The sequence below is a fragment of the Triticum aestivum genome, chromosome 6A (assembly GCF_018294505.1).
Source record: "Triticum aestivum cultivar Chinese Spring chromosome 6A, IWGSC CS RefSeq v2.1, whole genome shotgun sequence".
In the NCBI taxonomy this organism is placed as follows: Eukaryota; Viridiplantae; Streptophyta; class Magnoliopsida; order Poales; family Poaceae; genus Triticum; species Triticum aestivum.
The window spans coordinates 166,876,764-166,886,605 of record NC_057809.1 but is presented as its reverse complement, the minus strand read 5'-3'; positions in this window follow the sequence as shown (position 1 = coordinate 166,886,605).

Here is a 9,842-nt window from a genome sequence, read left to right as displayed (position 1 = left end):
TTGTCCGGCAGGGTTTGGAGAAAATTCACCAGAACAGTTCCGGGACTGCCGAAGGAGCTGGAATTTAGACACCCGAAAGTAAGTACTATAGTAGCATGTTCCGCGCATCTCCTAGTGATTCAAGCGCTAGTTTCATCAATACCATTTAGCATTCTTGCTTATCAGTTTGATTGACCTCTATTTCTTGTAAAGTGGTTGTGGCAGGAAAAAGGGAATGATTTCTGTGGATACTACGTCTGCGAGTCCATCCGCCACACGACCTGTGAGCGGGGCAGGTACTCTGACGAACAATATGAAGTATGTAAATACCAACATTCACAATTTTATTTTATTACCATCATTTGTATTGAGTTTCATTCATTCATATATATATATATATATATATATATATATATATATGTATTGACCCCCTTCTTCAAATTAGATGTTTTGGAAGTGGGATGAACTCCTAGCACCAGCTCGCATGCGAGCAATTCAAGAGGAATTGGCGGCATTCTTTCTTGACCAAGTGATCGCTGAAGACGGAGAATACTATGTGGACCATGAGTCCGTATGATTATATTTGTAAGAGATAATTATTGTATATATGTAGCCGGTAGTGTTGGATAGATATACGAGAACTTGTTGTTCGACCAATCTCTCGGAGAAGGAGAGGTGGTCGATATCACTTCTCTCTGTATGCATATATGTTCATGACGATCTTCTATTTCCTTCGTTTGCTTACTAGCTAACTAGTGTGTCTACTCCTCTCTATACGTATGTATAGTACGTAGCGTCGACCAAGCACGGACGTAAGAGAAGACACTTCTCTCTATTAATTATAGCTAGCTAACACAATATATGAAACACCTAAATTAACCCCCCAAAACCCCCAACCCCCCCCCCCCCTTTCAAAAAAAACAAAAACCCCAACCACAGAAATGCTGACGCGTGGATGCCTATTGGTCCCGGTTGGTGCCACCAACCAGGACCAAAGGGTCTCCTGCCTGGGCTCTGCGCACTGCCCACATGGAGGCCCATCAGTCCCAGTTCTGGATTGAACCGGGACTAAAGGTACAGGGCATTAGTACCGACACTTTAGTCCCGGTTCAGGAACCGGGACTAAAGGCCCTTACGAACCGGGACTATAGGCCCCTTTTCTACCAGTGAGTCTAAGCCTTCCTATCAATTTCAGGCCTAGATCGACATAGCGGAGTAGACTAATTGTCCCGCTCCACTTCCCTAAGACAAGGAAACCCCACTCCTAACGAAGATGCTATTCTCGGTGCCTTATGATGGCGGGAGAAGAAGGCCAAGAAGACGACCAAAGGGAGCAGGAGCGGCCTTCGCCGAAAGGGTGCTTCGCAGCTTCGGACATGTGGTCCAAAGACGAGACTAACTCTTCGGTCGTCGAAGACGACGGAGAGGAGGAAGAAGAAAGCGGCTTCCCCCCGGAGGGGGAAAGAAGAAAAGAGAGGCCTCCATGAATCTGGAGGCGAAAGCGCCTAAGAGTGGGAAGGGCTCCCTTGCGGATAACTCCACATGGGATGTCGAAAGCAGTCCGGAGCGAATGCCCCAGACCAAGCCTTGGGTTGCCTCGTAAGTACCAAAACTCTATGCACCTCTTGATAGAGGATTCACTAGACTCGAATGAGATGGCTAGCATTTCTCCGCCGCCCGCTCATTCTGCCTCACCCAAGCGTGATGACAAGGTGGCGTCCCAAAGGATCTTCCAGACCAGGGGGATATTCTAGAAATCGTTAAGGCACCACAGGTTGACTCCTCGGCTGCTGGTAGTGGGGGCCAAGTTCCCTTCAGCCCTCAGCCGGATACCATTCCGGAGACCTATACAGCTCCGGAGTCCAGCGAACGGCCTTCCCCAAAAGGAGGAGGCATGTCAGTTCCACCGATGACCTCTGTCCAACCAGAGGCATCGGACAACCTGCTGGAGGCGCCGACATTGTGGATGAGCACCGTGTCCTTATGGGTACAGTGATCGAAAAGGTTCAGTCCGCCAAAAGCGGACTGATCGAGGCCTGCACTAGCCTTTTAACAGGCTTTGAGGTAACAATTATAGAAAAAATATCACAATGTGGACAATAGCCCCTGATGCTCTGTTCGGTGTCCGGAAAGGAAAAGCCGAACAGGGGATCAAAATAATTTTCGCAGGAGTCTAACATAATATGTCTATGTGAATAAGCAGGCGTCGCTGCTGGCTGTTGCCGCTCATACTGCGGAGGTCTCCGGACTAAAGCAGGACCTAGAGCGGACCAAGAAAGAGCTCGGCCTCGTGAAGAAGCAGCTGGAGGACAACAAAGTTATGCGGTAAGCTGCGTGTATGTTTAGGAAGGATGAATGGTTCGTGCTGACTAAAGTGCCATGAACTTTATTAGGGGCCACGACCGAGGTGGCGGCCCTCAAGAAGGCATTAAAGAAAGCCGAGGACAAAGTGGCCAAGGAACACACCGCGTGCGAGAAGCAAGAGTGAGAGAGTCCTCGATTAGGGGGTATCCGGACAGCCGGACTATATCCTTTGGCTGGACGATTGGACTATGAAGATACAAGATTGAAGACTTCGTCCGTGTCCGGATGGGACTCTCCTTGGTGTGGAAGGCAAGCTTGGCAATATGGATATGTAGATCTCCTTCCTTGTAACCGACTCTGTGTAACCCTAGCCCCCTCCGGTGTCTATATAAACTAGAGGGTTTAGTCCGTAGGACCAAGAACATACAATCATACCATAGGCTAGCTTCTAGGGAATAGCCTCTTCGATCTCGTGGTAGATCAACTCTTCTACTACTCATATTATCAAGAACAATCAAGCAGGACATAGGGTATTACCTCCATCAAGAGGGCCCGAACCTGGGTAAACGTCGTGTCCCCTTCCTCCTGTTACCATCCGCCTTAGACGCATAGCTCGGGACCCCCTACCCGAGATCCGCCGGTTTTGACACCAACATTGGTGCTTTCATTGAGAGTTCCTCTGTGTCGTCATCGTTAGGCTTGATGGCTCCTTCGATCATCGATAGCGATGCAGTCCAGGGTGAGAGTTTTCTCCCCGGACAAATCTTTGTATTTGGTGGCTTCGCACTGCGGGCCAACTCGCTTGGCCACCTAGAGTAGATCGAGAGTTACGCCCCTGGCCACCAGGTCAGGTTTGGAAGCTTCAACTACACGGCCGACATCCGCGGAGACTTGATCTTCGACGGATTCGAGCCCTTGCCGAGTGCGCCGCACGGTCACGATGAGCATGATTTAGCTCTACCATCGGGCAGTGTTCGGGTGATCGCGCCGGCGACCGCTCCGACCCTCAATTCGGAGCCAATTGCACCATCCATGGACGCGTGGATAGACCCTGCCACGGAGGCCGCATTCTCAGCGGCGATCGATCCGAGTATCGTCCTTACCCTTCACGGGATCCGGGACGCCAAACTACCGGATTTTTCCCCGGCCACGGACTCCGAATCGCCTGCGCCCGTGCCTATCGAATCCAATTGGGTGCCGATCATGGAGTTCACCTCCGAGGATATCTTTCAACACTCACCCTTTGGCGACATACTAAACTCATTAAGGTCTCGCTCCTTGTCAGGAGAGTCCTGGCCGAACTATGGCCGGCAGATCGGGATGCGGACAACGAAGAAATTCGCCGCCCACCCACCACCCACTTAGTAGCCGCTGTCGACGATTTCACCAACATGCTGGCCTTTGACTCTAAAGACATCAATGGTATGGACGAGGATGCAGGAGACGAATAGGAGCCACTGCCACTTCATCATATGATGTATACATGGTGGACACACCCAAACAAAACGACGATGAGGAACAGAAGGACACAGCGAAGGATCGTTCCCTCGAGAAGCAGTCAAAGCGGCAGCGTAAGCGCCGCTCCAAATCCCGCCTCGGCACAAACAACGATCATATAGACCCAGCGATGGAGCAGGGTGAGCCAGCGGACGACGAACACGGCATTGAACCACCGTCCGACCACAGAAACACGGAGAATCAAACCGAACAACCCGTCTCCGGCGAAGATAACAGTCCATATGACATCACATCGGACAGGCACCCGGAGCAACAAAATACCCATCAAAGGCTTGTCGCCACTGTGAGGAGTCTGAAAAAGCAGAAGCAAAGGCTCAGGGCTGCACAAGACACACTCAGAATTAGTTGGAGTAAAGTACTCAACACCGTAGCAAAGTACAGCGGCAGTCGCGACACAAAGAGCTACCCAAAGCGAAAGCTGCTACCTGAATTCGATGATGAGGCCTTAGAGCCGCCGCAATCAAAAAACAAAACATCCATCCGGTCGGATAGACGACCTCGTGGCCAACATAGAGCGAAAAACGATGCCGCACACAAGCCAGTAAGAGATCCATGTGAGGACGTGCATCAAAAGGACGGCGCAACCAGATCCATCTACGGGCCAAGAAAGCGCGCTCCAGCACGCAATGCAACACAACAAAAATCCGAACACCACGGTACACCAAAATACAGGGGTGTCGCACACCCCCTATGTTTCACCGACATAGAGGCGTATGATGGAACAACAGACCCTGGGGTCTGGATTGAGGACTACATCCTCCATATCCACATGGCTAGAGGAGATGATTTCCATGCCATCAAGTACTTACCCCTCAAGCTCCAAGGGCTAGCTTAGCACTGGCTTAAAAGACTCCCTAAAAACTCCATTGGAAGCTGGGAAGAGCTCGAAGACGCCTTTCGGGCAAATTTTCAAGGGACCTATGTCCAACCACCGGATGCAGACGATTTAAGTCATATAACTCAACAGCCCAGAGAGTCATCCTGAAAACTTTGGAACATGTTTCTCACTAAAAAGAACCAAATAGTGGACTGTCCGGACGCCGAAGCCCTAGCAGCTTTCAAACACAGCGTTCGAGACGAATGGCTTGCCAGACACCTCGGCCAAGAAAAGCCGAGAACAATGGCAGCATTAACAAGCCTCATGACCCGCTTTTGCGCGGGCGAGGACAGCTGGTTAGCCCGATGTAGCACCAGCGACCCAACTACATCCGAAGTCAGGGACAGAAACAGGAAGCCACGACGCAGCAAAAACAAGCGCCGGAATAAAGAAGATAGCCCGAAAAGCATGGCCGTAAACGTCAGATTCAGAAGCTCTCGGCCAGGTCAGCAAAAGCTGCCCTCCAAAGGCAACAGAGATGAACTTTCCAGCCTAAACAAGATTCTGGACAAAATATGTCAGATCCACAGCACCCCCGATAAACCTGCAAATCATACCCATAGAGAATGTTGGGTCTTTAAGTAGTCCGGCAAGCTCAACGCCGAACACAAGGGGCAGGATACACCAAGCGAAGACGAGGATGAGCCTCGCAAGCAAAACACTCCGGAATAGAAGAAATTCCAACCAGAAGTCAAAATAGTAAACGTGTTACACGTAATGAAGGGGACAAACAAAGCGGCACTCCTAGAGACACATGCCCCAGGGCCTATCACCGCGAAGTTCTGCCACTGATTGTCCCAACCGATCACATTCGACCATCGGGATTAGTCGGCAAGTATCCGACATGCAGGATGGGCTGCCTTGGTGTTAGACCCGATAATCGATGGATACCACTTCACACGAGTCCTGATGGACGGCGGCAGTAGTTTAAACCTAATATATCAGGACACAGTCCGCAAAATGGGGATAGACCCAACAAAAATCGGCCATAGCAATACTACCTTTAAAGGAGTAACGCCAGGCCCAGAAGCCCATTCCACGGGCTCCCTGCTACTAGAGGTTATCTTCGGCTTTCCCGATAACTTCCGCATCGAAAATTTAACCTTCCACATTGCTCCGTTCCAAAGTGGCTATCAAGCACTACTCGGACGCGAAGCTTTCGCTCGCTTTAACGCAATACCGCATTACGCTTCTCTCATGCTTAATATGCCCGGTCCACGTGGCATCATTACAGTAAATGGAAATATTGAGCGCTCCTTGCGCGCGGAAGACCGTGTGGCTGCCTTGGCAGCCGCACACTAGACGACCTCACCAACTAGAGCATCTGACAGGTCGTTAAGACCACGGATACGGTTAGACGAGTCCGGTGCAGCTATATATAATTGATATAGGTTTGATGGCTATACCCTTATAATAATACAAGGGGCTCAACACGTGTAAACAAGTGACAATTAGGCTCAACTTTACTCATCTTGAACTGTACATGGTTTATTTAGTATAACCTACCTTTTGCATGACAACTTTTCAACTAAGTTCCTCTCTTTTACAGATGACGATCGTGCTACACCCGTCCAGGATACGGCACAACGGTGACACAGGCACAGACGTGTAGCAGGGACCCGTTCCAAGGATTCTTTTTAGATTAAGACCCTGCGTAAACCTTTTTTTACTGTTTCTTGTTGATACACATCCCCTGGATTCTCAGTACAACTGAGAAGGGGGCTGACGTATTGGCATGTGGCCACGTCAGAATATTGCACGTACCTGGACACCAGGGGCTTATTACAAAGGGCAATATTTATCCCTGTTTACATCATAAAGACAAAATACCTTAGGGAGTGTTCGGCGTCGCGAGTTTGGCCTTATATGCATCAGCTTCGAATCATGTCTTTGGTGAAATGTTGGGTTTGCCCGGCTCCTGTGTTTTAGTGCATTATGTTCCGCTCTATCGGCTAGGGCGGCACCAGGAGAACTACTGCGATTGTGCCCTGGTTCATCCGGACGAGCACCTCAGTAGAGAAAGCCGAAAACTGACTGTCATGATATAGCATAGACTGGTCAACCACTCGATGACCTAGCAGAATCTTCGGGATTCCTCCACCTTAACGAAGGGCCATTTCCCAGCCAGGCATCTACGCGCCCCGAATTCGGATGAGCGCGGAGCCACCAGGGGCTATATGTAGCCCCACTGTCAAACTCCTCTGGCTAAGTGAAAGTGTTAAAGCATTATAGTCCGATTGCCTAGTACGCTGCGCTATCACCTCCTTAATGGACGAAGACGTTGGATCAAGTGTGAACATGCGTCATCTGCAAGCACCCTCGCATTATATGCGTGGGGGCTGAAGCCGACGACTGCCATCTTTCAGGTTATATACATATATACATAAACGGTCGCACAGGAGGCATCATAGTACTTTCGGGGAAAAGTATAAATACAACCTTGATAAACTCAATAAAACATCGTTTTTACAATGGGAATACATGTCACTAGAACATAATATTCTTCAAGCATTGAGCCTCTATCGAACGAGCGCCTTCAAGGGCTTCTTCAAAGTAGTGCTGGGCAGCCACTCGGCATACGGCCGAACCCTGTGTCGCAACAGTAGTGGCCTCCATCTCCGCCTAGTATGTCTTGACACGGGCAAAGGCCATCCGTGCACCCTCTATGCACGCCGACCTCTTCATCGCGTTGATGTGCGGCACAACACCAAGGAATTGCTCCACTAAGCTAAAGTAGATATTCGGCCTTGGCCCTCCCGGCCACAGATGATCCACAATGGACCTCATGCCAAGTCCAGGTAATCTATGGAGCTCGGCCCACTTGGCCATTTTCTCATTCAACAGCAGCGGAGGGGCTGGAGCATGAAACTTGACCAAAAGAGTTTTTCCATTCTATGGTCTTTCCGATCGTTGAAGTACTCAGCCGCATCAGCGGCACTTGCAGCCAAATCCACGTAGGCGTCCATAGACCTCCATAGCCGGTCCAGAGGCGCGTACTTCAGATCCCCGAATTTAGTCCGCAACAAGAAGGGCTTCCCAGATATAATATCCGCAGCTTGATGCAGCTCCTCCTTTGTTGCTCTAATTTTGGAGCAGGCTTCCTTGGCAGCCACCTGGGCCTTTTCCAGGTCCGTCGCCTTCGCCCGGTTTTCTTCTTCAAGAAGCCGGTAACGGTCAGCGGCATCTTTTAACTCTACAGCCATCTTGGCTATTTTTTTCTTTGCTCTCGCAATGCGCGTCCTGTTCAGCCCTTAACTCTTCGGCCGCCTTTAAAGCGGCCGCATTTCTACTCCGTGCTTGCTCCTTGGCTTGGGCAAGCTCCGCCCGAAGGGTCTCCACGGTGGCAACTCCATCTGCAGTCACAACATATTAAAGATACTGGCATCATGCTGCTCTTATTATGTGACAATCACCAGAAAAATCACTTACCATGTGCCTCGTCAAGCCGCTTGTTAACAAGCACAATGTCGGCGTCTGCCGCATCCAGTTGACGCCTTAGTTCGGCAAACCCATCAGTCCGGCTAGCCACCGGAGCTTCAATCACCTTCACATAAAGGCGGCCTGGTTATTACCTGGGACTATGACCTCTGTTTGCCGCTGTTTTCGATGACAACCAGAGTCTCAGGGGCTGCTATCTACACAGGGCACATCTAAAAATGTGCGGTACTGTCAAAAACATACATCATTTCACGTACCTCAAAACCCGCCAGTAGACACATGAAGGCTTCATGCAACCCGCTTTCGTCACACGAAATCCTTTCAATCACCATACCCATCAACTTGTGGTGCTCTTCTGAGATAGCCGCTTGCTCTAGCAGATCCCTCAGTATGTCCGACCGCACACTAGACGGTGTCGGACTCTTTCGATTGCTCTCTTCAAGAGCCGGATACTGAGGACTTCGGGTGGCCATAGGATTACCTTATGGCCTTGCCGGATCAGGAGAAACCTCGGCAACGACACCTCGGGGTTGCCCGCCTCATGAGGCGGTATGGCAGGGGGAGGCGTTTCGCTCTCCATCATCTCTGGAAGAAGATCCCCTGAAGACGAGCTCTGCTGAGAAGGGCTAAGATCCAAACTGCAAGATAAATGCTTCAATTATTTTCCTCAGAAGTAAAGCAAGATATTTTCATTATTAAGTACCCTTTTACTTACAGCTCGGTGGAGGGCTGATCCCCTTGAGGGCATAGTACGGCCGGGGTATCCGCCAGGGCAGGACCCTCCGGTGAAGATTTCTTCCCCCGTTTGGAGATCATGGTCTCCGGGTCCTCAGATGCGGTCCTCTTCCTTCCCTGGGGAGAGGAAGTTTCAGTTCCTCCTCCCCGGTTAACCTACTTCACGGAGGCGCTAGCCTCCTTGTTCCCCCCTTTATCTTCTCCTGAGAGCGCTTGATAAGGCGCGATCTCCAGCATCCTGATTAGCACAGGATTTGGTGAGGTCTCAGGGAGGGGTCCGGACACCTGATCAACTTTGCCTTCGCTATCCAATCCTAGTCAAAGAGCGCCTTTTTAAGGGCAACATTGCGATAAATAAATGGACAGTGTGTTCGGATGCGGGGCAACTTACTTGGGTATCCGGGCGATTGGAGCTGAGACCTGCATCCTCAGTGATGTCCGGACACATTATTTGTGGTCCGAAGAACAATTTGTACATCTCTTCGTGTGTCATGCCGAGGAAATGTTGAATAGCTTGCAGTCCTTCTGGGTTGAATTCCCACAGGCGAAGGGGCCGGTGTTTGCAAGGCTGGACTCGACGAACTAGCATAACTTGCATTACCATAACCAGACTGAAATCTCTCTCAAAGAGATCTCGGATATGGCTTTGCAGTATTGGCACGTCCTTGGCTGGACCCCAGCTCGGCCACCTGCTGATCCATGACATCAGTTGTGGTGGGGTGCCTGAGCGAAAGGTGGGGGGAGCTACCCACTTGGCACTTCGGGGAGCTGTGATGTAGAACCACTCCGCTGCCACAATCCGGACACTTCTGGGAAGCAACCCTCAGGCCATGGAGCGTCATCGATTTTGCTTATTAAAGCGCCTCCGTGTGCTGCGTGCTGCCCCTCGATCATCTTCGGCTTCACATCGAAGGTCTTGAGCCATAGGCCAAAGTGAGGGGTAATGCGGAGGAAGGCCTCACATACGACAATAAATGAAGAGATGTCAAGA